The sequence below is a fragment of the Moschus berezovskii genome, chromosome 20 (assembly GCF_049115385.1).
Source record: "Moschus berezovskii isolate FMDL1 chromosome 20, NW_MosBer_1.0, whole genome shotgun sequence".
Lineage (NCBI taxonomy): Eukaryota > Metazoa > Chordata > Mammalia > Artiodactyla > Moschidae > Moschus > Moschus berezovskii.
Genome location: NC_142479.1, coordinates 17053111 through 17067467, shown reverse-complemented (window position 1 = coordinate 17067467; position 14357 = coordinate 17053111). Strand labels below are relative to the sequence as shown.

The 14357-nt window shown below is 41.4% G+C and overlaps 1 protein-coding gene across 3 annotated transcripts in view; it reads right to left on the bottom strand.

Moving 5' to 3' along the window:
- STXBP4 (syntaxin binding protein 4) overlaps positions 1–14357 on the bottom strand; it is a 235261-nt gene that overhangs the window by 26184 nt on the left and 194720 nt on the right. The gene's annotated exons all lie outside the window — the stretch shown is intronic.

The window sequence follows — 14357 nt, the reverse complement described above, 5'->3', positions numbered from 1 at the left end:
CTTGTGGTGCAGCGGATGGTTTTTGCCTGGAGGCAGAAGGATGGACAAGATGGCCTCTGCTTATCTGTATGGGCTCAAAGTTTCTTTGATTTGCTCCCTTTACATTCTTTTGCTCAGTTCTACAGGGAATTGCTACATGAGTGCCAGATCAGCAGGGGTTTGCAAGTAGTTCCTGCACAAGACAAAATACCTTATGAAGTTTGAAAGCTTAGCAAAGTGACTTACCTTGGATTGTGGTATTTTATTTAGTTAATTAAGAATTTTGTGCACTAAACATAAATGGCCAAATAATTTGCTAAACTTAGCTTCCATTTCTGTAATGGGGTTGAGAATAATTAGTCAGGTGTAAAGAAATGCAGATTGAAGTAAGCAGCAATTATTTGACCATATTTCTGTAAATGAGTACATTTTTATCCTCATCATGCCAACAGAACAGGTTCAGGTTGAGGCAGCCCATCTCTTATATTTCAGTTATGGGTAGGTCGGCCTTCCCAGGTGCCGTCAGTGGTAAAGAATCTGCCTGCCAATAGAAAAGGTGCAAGAGACATTTGATCTTTTTCTGGGTTGGGAAGATCCCCAGGAGAAGGAAATGGCAACTCGCTCCAGTATTCTTGCCTGGAAAATTCCATGGATGCAGGAGCCTGGTCGGCTACAGTCCAAGGGGATGCAAAGAGTTTACTGCTCATACAAGAGTGGTACTACTTTAGAACACAGGGTTTCCATCCCTTGGCTCCACCCCTGAGTACTACTATTAAGGGTTGTAATTGACCTTTTGGATCAGTCTTTGGTACTGACTTATCAAGTCTCCTTTGAAGGGTCTAAACTATATTAACATACCAAAGACAGACTCATGGCACAGGTAGCTTACTTCTTTAGAAAGTAATTAAGCTATAACAACAAACCATTGACTTCACTTTCAAAGTCTCAGCAAGCAGCAGAGCAAAAATCAGCAAGAGCAACTATGAATGAAATAAAACTTTACTTGATCGCCATTTACTTTGTATTCTTTGAGAACAGCTCTAAGTACGTTTTATTTATTTTAATTGGAGGCTGATTACTTTACATTATTGTATTGGTTTTGCTATACACTGACATGAGTCCGCCCCGGGTGTAGATGAACCCCCCTCCCACCTCCCTCCCCATCCCATCCCTCTGGTTCAAGAAAAACAGAACGAGCTTTATTTTATATTTACCTCCAATCTTTTAACACAAGTTGTATAAAATAAGACCTTGGCCCAAAATTCTATAATTATTTCCTCTACAGATTAACACAGGCCACCTAGGAGTTTCTTTTACTTCTTAATGAATAAATGCTTCTATTTTAAGCAGAAAATAAGCATTTCTGGGGACTCATCATAAGCAAATGACTGGTTTCTTAAAAGCCCCTGAAGTGACACTGTATACATCTCTGCTAGTATTCACGGCCAGCATGCATTCAGTCAGACAGATCGTGATGAACCGCTGCTGCTGCTCATATAGATTTATCTTTTTACGCTTTCTGCATCTTTGATACAGATCACTTCATTCTTCATTGACAAGTCTCTCACTTGAAGGGAAGAATCTGATGACTATACACAAAAACCATGCTTTTATGACAAAAATGTTCAGAAATGCCAGGAATGCTAATCAATAAGGCAAAGACATGCTAAAAGTAGAAAGTCATTCTAATGTGACTAAGATTTTTCTTTAAATGACTTGTCTCTCAAGTGCAGTTACAGTCATATTTCTAATCTTAATTCACAGGTCTTTTTTTTTAAATGAGGAGAAAAAATATGCATATTTTAAAGACAGTATCTTTTAATCCATAGGATCCTTTGAAATTTGAGATTGACATTGGGATACCACATCCCCATGCCATTTAAATAAAGTTTCTGCCTGATTATTTTCTCACAATTATTACAAGGACTATAACTTCACAACAGATTTATTAAAGGTACCAGTTCATATCTATTTAAGTCAAAATGATTATCAATGACTGTAGCCATCAAGATATTCTTGTGAATTAAATAATATTTTAGAATAAATTATCTGTTCTGAAAAAACAGTATTTCCTTTTAGGAAACAGGGTGGTTTCTTCTTTTTCATGCAGGTAATACAGTCTGAAAAAACAGACTTGGGGATTAAAGTGATAGTGGCTATATTTCAGTAAGTTCATTGATGGAAAACACAATCACTGTCCATTTATAAATTAAAAACCACAATATACTGATAAACCGAATATCCTACTTTATAGAGAAAGGGCACTTTTGATTTCTACAAGCTTGTATAACTATGATGGATTCAATTTTCCCACAGTAAAGGTTTTCATCATCTAAATACTTTTTGATAATTGTTATATTAGTAATAGACCCAAGACATTAAAATTTTTCTACATTGCCCACATCTTTATACTTGTAAATATATAATGCTCTTATTTTCCTTTCTTTTCATATTTGCTTTAAAACTGTTATGACAACTATTGTTTCTGACTGCAAGTATTTGTTTATGAACCCTCACATAGCATTCTTTCCATCACAGATCATTTGTTCCAGCGTACTCTTCATGAGTACTTTGCCAAAGTAGGAGTCTCCTGCAAATTCAGCTTAGAATACTGGCTGTCACCTAACACTCTGTGTATCCAAAACCAAACTCCTCAGACATCCATACTAAATAGCTCCCTTCCATTTCCCCAGTCTACTTATGTATTAAGGTTCTCTTTGTCATATTTGGCCCATTCATTAAATATTTATTGATCATTTTTTGTAATTGATTATTTTTATATGTTCAGCATTTTACTTGGTGTTCGATAGATAATGAATAACAAATAAACTTGGACCTTGGTCTTATAGAACATTAAAAAAGTAATCATAAATAAAGACATCATCAAAAATAAGTACTAGGAAAGAAAAGTATTGAATACTCTGAAAGTAATTCATAGCACAGACAAAACTTAAACTCCTTAATACATAAATAACTTCTACAAATCAGTAAAAGAAAAGAAATGACAAATAGGAGTCTGTAGAACATGTAGAACATTCAAGACACAAACATACTTAAAATATGAAAATAAGCTTAATTTCACTCTTCACAAGAAAAATACAAATTAAACTATTATGCGAGGCCATATTCATCATGTTAGCGAAGGGTAGAAAGTAGTTTAATAAGACATTGTGTTGAGGGTATGAAGAGGCAATATTCTCATACTGATGGGAGTATAAATATGATAACATATGTATGGGAGAACCTTGTCAAGATCTACCTAAACTTTAAATGCCAATAACAATAGTTCACAATAATGGAGTGGCCACATGTTGGACACTTGTTACACATGTACCGACTTTCTCACGTCTCACAACAATTTTAATTGTTACCCTCATTTTACCCTTATTACCCTCATTTTACAAATGAGGAAACAGGCGTTGACAGCTTCCATCACCGGCCCAAGGTTACACAGCTGGCAGATAGTAGAGCCCAAACTCTTAACCACTTAGGTTGAAAAGTGCTAGCTGCTCAGTCGTATCTGACTCTTTGTGACCCCATGGACTGTAGCCCATCAGATTCTTCTGTCCATGGGATTCTCCAGGCAAGAATATAGGAGTGGGTTGTCACTGTGAATAGTGAATTCACATAGTGTATCTAGGGGATCTTCCTGACCCAGGAATTGAACATGAGTCTCCCGCATTGCAGGCAGATTCTTTACCATCTGACCCACCAGGGAAACCCCTGAACTGGCTCCATATGATCTGGTAGTTCTAAGAATTTATCTTACAGATAACCTTTATGTACAAGATAATTATGAAAATAAAAGATTGAAAATCTAAATAACCACCCTTGGGGACTGATTAAAGACAACATGTCAGATATGGGGATACTGTCCAGCTGTGAGGAAGAACGAGGAAGTGTTTTATGCACGGTTTGGAGAGAGGGATGAAGGAGGAAGGAAGAATCTGTGGAATTGCTGGAGTCACCTGGGTACAGATGTGGGCAAGACTGCTCTAGGCTGCAGAGTGACAGCAAGTGCAAAGGTTCTGGGAGGGGGATGAGCTCGGCATGTCTGAGGGACTGAGAGAGCGCTGTTACTGGAGGGTGGTGAGCGAGGGCGAAGGGGAGTGACAGGAGACTGGGTGGGGAGACAGGCAAATAGGACCTTGCAGGTTTGCAGGCCATGTGAAAACTGTTTGAAAGTTTCTTAAAAGGGAAGCAGGAGATCTGCTGCTGCTTAAGATGAGGAGAGCTGCGAGAGAATGTTGCTCTGACCTTACATGGGGAGAGCTGCACAGCTCAGAGACTGGTTCCTCACTGAGTGACCCTCAGCTGACCTGGATTCCAAAGGGTGGTAAGCCCCTGTGAGAGAAGATGGGCCATGTGAACTCATTCTCTCTTGGCAGAGCACAGGAAGAAGCGCTGCCATAAAAGTAGGCAAGAGGAAGACAGCTAGAACTGTGATCAACCTGTCAAGCCTGCTTGTCGGCTAGCAAGGTAGTTTGGTGTCCCCGGAGCCCTAGATACAGGACAGCCTGCTCTCTCTCATGAGAAATACTGAGGGTGGGCAGGAGGCCTCAGAGAGTCTCTGGGTGGTGCGGGTACACACAGGACCCGCACAGGTTGAAGGGTGCAGCAGGCGAATCATCCACGCCCTGTGTCCTCCTCTGACATGAAGTAATAGCTGCTGCAGCTGGAGAAGCAAGGGTCACTCCAACTCGCACACCATGGACAGGACTTTGTGTGACACAGGCTGCTCATCTGCTCCTGGGGGCGGGGCAAGGAACTGTCCCAGCCCCAGTCCCTCCCAGACTGCAGGAAACCGCCTTTGTCCTGGGGGTGGGGTGGGTCGAAAACCTGATGTCTTCACCCTGCACTAAGTCACTGGAGAGGTGAGGGCAGGAGACCTTCCACATCCAGAGTCCTGCACTGATGCGAATGAAGCACAGTCTGACCTCCACAGGAGGGGGCAGGAAGCCCACCTGAGCACTTAGCAGCTCGCTAAGCAGGGAGAGGAAGGCTGAGAAAGTCCTACCCCTGAGACTCAGGCACAGGGCCTGCCTCAAACCCAGAGACTGCAGTAGGAAAGCCAAGAGCCCCTCCCACAGCCCCCACTGCCCACATCCACCACTCACCTGGCACCGAGCTGCCTGCTCTGAGGGAAGGCGAGAGAGCAGACAGGAAATCTGCGCTGAGTTGGTAGCAGGTATACTGAGGTCCCCACCGCCAGCACCCCAGACCTCACTGAAGCACAAGAGGATGGACAGCAGACAAGCACTGGAGGAATGTGGAGCCTGTGGCAAACTTAACACCAGCCTAGAAACAAAATGCAAAACCAGCCTGCCTACAAATGAGGGTGAATAACCCTTCCCACACCAAAGGCCTGACAGAGAAGATTCAGAACCATATGTGAGTTTAAAGAACACTTGCCTCAGTCCCTACAGTGTTGGACCTTCAGTGAATGACAATCAAAATTATGAGACACAGAAAAGAAAGAGGAAATAAAAAGATCCACTGCCAAAAGATAAAATCGCCAACAGAACCAGATCCAGAGACAGTGCTGAGCTTTAGGATAACTACACCCTGAAAGATCTAGTGGAATACAGTGAATTATGGTTGTGTGACTGCAGGGTTGCTCATTACATGGGTATATTATGCAGAAGGTAGAGACTGAGCTTGTTGAGGCCCAGAGTCTTGTTAAGTGATGGGATGGAAGAAGAGAGCACCAGGTGAGCTGAGGGAACGTGTAAGAATGATTGGCGTAAAGGGCCCTAGACTTCAAGCTGAAGAAGAAGGTGAGAATAACAGTGGAAGCTGAAGGACAGAGAAAGCAGATTTCACTGAAGAGATTTTGAGCTGGAAAGCTGGGAGGTTTGAGTGGGAGAGTCAGGGGTCTGAACCACTGTCAGGGGTCTGAACCACTGTCTGTTGGTGCCAAGGACTGCGGTGCGAGTGGAAGACCACAGTAATCTGGGGGAAAATGGGCACGGGACAAAATGAATTGGAGAGGAAAGGTGGTGGACTCACACAGATGACGGCGGGAGCTGGGATGGGGAAGGGCGATGGAGACTGAGAATCCTAAACACAGCACAGACCGGAGCATCAGTCTCAGCGAGCTCAGGTACCCAAACCCATCCAAAAACATATTTGCTAGTGTAGTTGTTATAAAAACTCCAACACATTTGACTTTTAGCATCTGAGAAAGGGCTTCCCAGATGGCACTGGGAAAGAACCTGCCTGCCAATGAAGAAGGCCCGAGACCTGGGTTCGATCCCTGGGTCAGGAAGATCCCCTGGAGGACAGCACGGCAACCCACTCCAGTGTTCTTGCCTGGAGAATCCCATGGCAGGCTACAGTCTGTAGGGTTGCAAAGAGTTGCACATGACTGAAGTGACTTAGCACGTATGCACCATCTTGAGAAAAAGAGAAAGGAGAGGGAAAAAGGTTGGGGAAAGGTGGCTATGAGATAAGAGAGAGAATCTCTAACTCACAATTAATGAAGCTTCACTAAAGAACGCAACATTCATCACATAGTGACATTTCTTTTGCAGTCACAAAATATGAATCTATATGTAATATTCCTCAGCTATATACTGAAAAACCATGGGAAAGTAATAATCTTGTGGAGTCTGTATGACAGTGAAAGTAGCAGTCATCTTGCCTAGATGACAGGGTTATCATGAGGCTCTTATCAAAGAATATATAACTATGCAATGATATCCAAAAGGAGACTGCTATTACTCAGGCTATGAAAAATAATAGATCCATCTTCATCTTTTATCGTTCTAGAGACATAGAGTATTCTGGACATTTAATACAGGAAAAGTGTTTATCTTCAGGGGAAATCTCTACTAATATGCTCGGATATTTTTTTTACAATCTTCTCTTAATACAGGAAATCATATCATCTCTATTTCACTCATGCTAACATTTAGTAAAAGAATAACAGAAACCAGTGGGACAATCTGACACTCACTGAGCAGTGTGATGATAAATGTATAACAACCAGCTTTTGGGGGCAGAAGGAGCCCTAATTTACAGTATTTACTGATTTCTGTGGTGTAAATACTCCTACCAATGACTTATTTCAAGCTACTTATGTAATGTCAATGAACTATAGAGTTGGGAAGAAATGAGTAGTAGTACCCTACAATGTAGGTTTCCCAGACATAAGAGACATAAATAACCTCAACGACAAAGCTTGGTAGGTGCCCAATATGCTACTGGAGATAGGTGGAGAAATAACTCTAGAAGGAATGTAGGGATGGAACCAAAGCAAAACCAATACCCAGTTGTGGATATGACTGGTGATAGAAGCAAGGTCCGATGCTGTAGAGAGCAACATTGCATAGGAACCTGGAATGTTAGGTCCATGAATCAAGGCAAATTGGAAGTGGTCAAACAGGAGATGGCAAGAGTGAACGAAGACATTCTAGGAATCAGTGAACTAAAATGGACTGGAATGGGTGAATTTAACTCAGATGACCATTATATCTACTACTGTGGGCAGGAATCCCTTAGAAGAAATGGAGTAGCCATCATGGTCAACAAAAGAGTCCGAAATGCAGTACTTGGATGCAATCTCAAAAAAGACAGAATGATCTCTGTTCGTTTCCAAGGCAAACCATTCAATATTACAGTAATCCAAGTCTATGCCCTAACCAGTAACGCTGAAGAAGCTGAAGTTGAACGGTTCTATGAAGACCTACAAGAACTTTCAGAACTAACACCGAAAAAAGATGTCCTTTTCATTATTGGGGACTGGAATGCAAAAGTAGGAAGTCAAGAAACACTTGGAGTAATGGGCAAATTTGGCCTTGGAGCACGGAATGAAGCAGGGCAAAGGCTAATAGAGTTTTGCCAAGAGAACGCACTGGTCATAGCAAACACCCTCTTTCAACAACACAAGAGTAGACTCTACACATGGACATCACCAGATGGTCAACACCAAAATCAGATTGATTATATTCTTCGCAGCCAAAGATGGAGAAGTTCTATACAGTTAGCAAAAACAAGACCAGGAGCTGACTGTGGCTCAGATCATGAACTCCTTATTGCCAAATTCAGACTTAAATTGAAGAAAGTACGGAAAACCACTAGACCATTCAGATATGACCTAAATCAAATCCCTTATGATTATACAGTGGAAGTAAGAAATAGACTTAAGGGTCTAGATCTGATAGATAGAGTGGCTGATGAACTATAGACGGAGGTTCGTGACATTGTACAGGAGACAGAGACCAAGACCATCCCCATGGAAAAGAAATGCAAAAAGGCAAAATGGCTGCCTGAGGAGGCCTAACAAATAGCTGTGAAAAGAAGAGAAGCAAAAAGCAAAGGAGAAAAGGAAAGATATAAGCATCTGAATGGAGAGTTCCAAAGAATAGGAAGGAGAGATAAGAAAGCCTTCCTCAGTGATCAATGCAAAGAAACAGAGGAAAACAACAGATTAGGAAAGACAAGAGATCTCTTCAAGAAAATTAGATATATCAAGGGAACATTTCATGCAAAGCTGGGCTCGATAAAGGAGAGAAATGGTATGGACCTAACAGAAGCAGAAGATATTAAGAAGAGGTGGCAAGAATACACAGAAGGACTGTACAAAAAAGATCTTCACGACCAAGATAATCACGATGGCGTGATCACTCACCTGGAGCCAGACATCTTGGAATGTGAAGTCAAGTGGGCCTTAGGAGCATACTATGAACAAAGCTAGTAGAGGTGATGACATTCCAATTGAGCTATTTCAAATCCTGAAAGATGATGCTATGAAAGTGCTGAACTCAATATGCCAGCAAATTTGGAAAACTCAGCAGTGGCCACAGGACTGGAAAAGGTCAGTCTTCATTCCAATCCCAAAGAAAGGCAATGCCAAAGAATGCTCAAACTACTGCACAATTGCACTCATCTCACACGCCAGTAAAGTCATGCTCAAAATTCTCCAAGCCAGGTTTCAGCAATATGTGAACCGTGAAATTCCAGATGTTCAAGCAGGTTTTGGAAAAGGCAGAGGCACCAGAGATCAAATTGCCAACATCCGCTGGATCATGGAGAAAGCAAGAGAGTTCCAGAAAAACATCTATTTCTGCTTCATTGACTATGCCAAAGCCTTTGACTGTGTGGATCACAATAAACTGTGGAACATTCTTCAAGAGATGGGAATCCCAGACCACCTGACCTGCCTCTTGAGAAACCTGTATGCAGGTCAGGAAGCAACAGTTAGAACTGGACATGGAACAACAGACTGGTTCCAAATAGGAAAAGGAGTACGGCAAGGTTGTATATTGTCACCCTGCTTATTTAACTTATATGCAGAGTACATCATGAAGAACACTGGGCTGGAAGAAGCACAAGCTGGAATCAAGATTGCTGGGAGAAATATCAATCACCTCAGATATGCAGATGACGCCACCCTTATGGCAGAAAGTGAAGAGGAACTCAAAAGCCTCTTGATGAAGGTGAAAAAGGAGAGTGAAAAGGTTGGCTTGAAGCTCAACATTCAGAAAACAAAGATCATGGCATCTGGTCCCATCACTTCATGGGAAATAGATGGGGAAACAATGGAAGCAGTGTCAGATTTTATTTTTCTGGGTTCCAAAATCACTGCAGATGCTGATTGCAGCCATGAAATTAGAAGACGCTTACTCCTTGGAAGGAAAGTTATGACCAACCTATACAGCATGTTGAAAAGCAGAGACATTACTTTGCCAACCAAGGTCCGTCTAGTCAAGGCTATGGTTTTTCCCGTGGTCATGTATGGATGTGAGAGTTGGACTGTGAAGAAAGCTGATCACCGAAGAATTGATGCTTTTGAACTGTGGTGCTGGAGAAGACTCTTGAGAGTCCCTTGGAGTGCAAGGAGATCCAACCAGTCCATTCTAAGGGAGATCAGTCCTGGGTGTTCATTGGAAGGACTGATGCTAAAGCTGAAACTCCAATACTTTGGCCACCTCATGTGACGAGTTGACTCACTGGAAAAGACTCTGATGCTGGGAGCGATTGGGTGCAGGAGAAGAGGACGACAGAGAATGAGATGGCTGGGTGACATCACCGAGTTGATGGACATGAGTTTGAGTGAACTCCAGGAGTTGGTGCTGGACAGGGAGGCCTGGCGTGCTGTGATTCATGGGGTTGGAAAGATTCGGACATGATTGAGCGACTGAACTGAAATGAACTGAACTGAAGTTCTGAGTATTTATTTTTCTTTTTTTTTTAAATATTTAAATTGAAAATTTATTGTAATTTTTAATTGTTAACAATGGTTATGTTTCACAATTAGCTCACAAAATTCTTATAAGCCGGTACTAGCCAGCTCCAGTTTAACCACTGTGGAACCCATCTCTTATCTCCCTGGTCCTAATAGAAAATTCCAAAATTCAAATAGAATAGATGGAAAATACTGTTTTGTCCAAAAGATGATTCAGTTCATGTGAAGAGTTGACTCATTGGAAAAGACTCTGATGCTGAGCAGGATTCGGGGCAGGAGGAGAAGGGTACGACAGAGAATGAGATGGCTGGATGGCATCACCGACTTGATGGACATGAGTTTGAGTGAACTCCGGGAGTTGGTGATGGACAGGGAGGCCTGGCTTGCTGTGATTCATGGGGTTGCAAAGAGTCGGACATGACTGAGCGACTGAACTGAACAGGCAACTGAGAGTGATAGGTGGACGAACTTGATTTAGGAAAATAGAAACAGAAAAAAGGAGAGGGAGAGGAAACATAAAAGGGTTCTCCTTAAATTTAGGCACAGTAAACTTGGGCAGAAAAAGTGAGCTTAGAGACGGGGGACTGAAATTTCCAGATTCTGTCTGTCAGTCTTATTTGGAATCTCATCAAACTCTCCCTGGTCGAAATCTCCTCCTCATGCTTGTCCAGGAGGGTAGTCTCCCGAACATTCTCAGCAGTACCTCGGGCTCTTTACCTACTGAGGCCCTGGATCTCTTAGAAACGTCACTCAACACTTTTTCTACTCACATTTGTTTAGTGACTACTATTCAGGGACTCGGAGAAGGCAATGGCAAGCCACTCCAGTACTATTGCCTAGAAAATCCCATGGATGGAGGAGCCTGGTAGGCTGCAGTCTGTGGGGTCGCTAAGGGTCGGACACGACTGAGCGACTTCACTTTCACTTTTCACTTTCCACTTTCACACATTGGAGAAGGAAATGGCAACCCACTCCAGTGTTCTTGCCTGGAGAATCCCAGGGACGGGGGAGCCTGGTGGGCTTCCGTCTATGGGGTCACACAGAGTCGGACACGACTGAAGTGACTTAGCAGCAGCAGCAGCATTCAGGGACTGGTAAACGACCAGATTCAGAACAGCGCCTCATACATACATCCCGGGTACTCAAGAAATGCTGTTGACTGACTGCAGAAATGTGACTCCTATGAAGGTTCATGTTTCAGGGAATCCAGCACATATTTGAAATTTTATTGTTGTTATTCAGGCCTTTGTACTCGTCAGGGGATTTTCACACAAATATTTGCACAACTGTTACTTGTGGATTTTGACAACAGGATAGTAGAGGACCAACAGAATGCAATTTTAGAAACACTATCACAGAGCAGATGAAATTAAATCAAGATCATTTATGTTTCCACCCAGAGGGCAAATAATGGAACTCTAAGCATCACTAGTACTTAATCATGCAGCATTTTGCTGTTAACATCCTTGTCTTTAAATTTGTAAAAATGTGATTATTTGAAAATCTATTAAAGGATTTCACATTACTTTCAAATAAATTTTTTAAAAATCATAAAAACAAAACCTCTTTTGGAGGTTTGCATGTGGCGTGCATGTGCGTTAAGTCTTGTGTCAGTCGTGTCCGACTCTGTGCGACCCCAAGGACTGTAGCCCGCCAGGCTCCTCTGTCCATGGGACTCTCCATGGCAAAAATACTGGAGTGGGCTGCCATGCCCTCCCTCCAGGGGTCTTCCCAACCCAAGAAGCAAACTGCGTCTCTTATGTCTCTTGAACTGGCAGGCGGGTTCTTTACCAGTGCCACCTGGGAAGTCCCTGTTCTGGGTATTCACCTTTAAAAAGGTTTGTTTACATTTTTATCAAATATATTTTTAAAAAGATGCAGAGACAAGCAATAAAAACACTAGCAGAGCAGATAAAAATTTCAAACAATAGCTTTCATGCAGTCAGATAAACTCAATCTTGATGACATTAAAGAGTTATAAACTCAAAAGAACTTTGCTTTTTCTCCTCTTCAAAGAACATTAGTGCTCACAGAATAGTTGACTACCACTTAAAAAAGTAAAATATATGTAGTGTGGCGTTTAAAATCTTTTCAAAACACATATCCACAGAAAGACATACTTGAATCTTCACTGAAGCTTTATTCATAATAGCCCCAAATGAAAAGTACTCAAATGCCCATCAAGAGGTGACTGGATAAATTGGGGAATATCAATCAATCAATCAATACTGCTGAACAACACTGATACAATTGAGGAACACACCACAGATGAATCTCAAAAGCACTATACTAAGTGGAAGATGCTATATACTATTTACATGAAATTTTTGAAAAGGCAAAACTATAGTGACAGAGGGCAGATCAGTGGCTGCCTGGCTCCAGGGCTAATGGACTGACCACACAGGGGCACGTGACCATGCTCTGGGGTGATGGAAATGTTCTCTAACGTGTTTGTGATGGCATTACATAACTGTATATATTTATCAAAACTCAGTGAATTGCACACTTATTTTTATTATATATAAATTATTCCTTTCAAATTAAAAATAACAGGGAACTCTCTCAAGGCAGCAATATAAACAACCTCATTGGAAAAACACTTTTTAAATATAGTTTCAATCTCTTATTTTTTCACTTTCATGTCCTAGTAATCTTATTTGTTGTCTAGTCTCCTACAAGTATTGACATCTTCCTTTCTATGGTTCTTCAGAAACTGTTCTTTCTACCTGGAATGCTCACCACTGTGGAGTATATTCATTCAATAACCACTTCTGAATGAATTTCAAAGACAACAGTCATATGCCAGAGTGTCTTTGTCAGGATGTAGGCAATTCTCTGATTTAGGGACTTTTTCAGTTGGGAAGTATATCTAGAATTTTTTCTTTGATATGTAATTTACATACAATACAATGCACAAACCTTAAGTGCACATTCACTGATTTTTGACAAATGCTTACACCTGTGTAATCCAAAACACCATCAATATACAGAACATTACCATCACCCCAGAAAGATACCATTCCTGATGATTTCTACCACCATTCCCCAGACTACCATAATTTTTAGAAACATTATGCTTTTTCCTTTTAGAGATTCCATATAGTTTAATAAAGGATTTCTATTTATCTGCTGAGATATCCTATCTTTGCATTCACTGTGAATATATTTTCCTTTACTTCACTGAATATAGTTTTAAAAAGCACTTTCATATCCTTTTTCTAGCACCTGGATCCTTTGGGAGTCTGTCTTTACTCTTTGTCTTTTTGCTTAAGAATGTCACACTTTCCTGTTTCTTTTTACATTAAGTAATTGTGTTTTATATTCTGGACATTATGAATGTTATATGGTAGAAACTCTAAATTCCATTATAATTACTCTGAAGAGTGTTGATATTTTCAGTTTTGCAGGAGATTTACTTGGTCAGACTCAAACTATAGGCTCTATCTACCTTTTGGGCAATGACTGAAATCTCAGTTCAGCTTTCTATACCTCCTTGGCTGGGCTGCTGCAATCTTCTCTGAGCTTGGCTGGAGTCAGTCACAGAATCGAGTGGAATTTATACACAGAATCCGGGGGCCCTGTACTTGGCTGTCTCCTCTCTACTCTTTTCTTCCCTCACTTCCTATCAGTAGAGTTAGCCTGAAACTTCATATTCTAGTTCTCTGTCATTGGTTATCAGAGTTTTACTGCCTCATGGGTCCTGTTGGGTCTTGGAGTACAGTGAGGCAAGCAAGGTGTCCACGGTTCAAAATCTAGGAAAGTACTCACCCTCGGGCTCATTCATGTAAGTGAAGAGTCAGCACTCAAGAGTGAGTGCTACCCTGAACAGGGTTTTGCTTGCCTCACGCTGGTCCCAGCCCTGGGTCCTGCCCTCAATCTGAAAGTGGAACAAACAAGAAACTTATCCCGTTTGTTCTTTCTTCCACTTTTTGACTACTGCCCAGAATCTGCCTGATTTTACTCTCTAGAGGTTTCAAGTGGTTGTTTTTCTGTTTTTCCCAGGGTTTATAATTGAGTTTTGAAAGATAGTCTGTCAGGAGATTATTCAGTCATACTGAAAGTAGAACTCTCAGAATCAAAGAATTTTTGAGCAGAATGAGATTATAGAAATTCTTGATTCAGTTGTCTAATGCTATAAATTGGAGACTGATGCCAAAATAGGTTAAGAAGCTTTGCCATTATTATATGT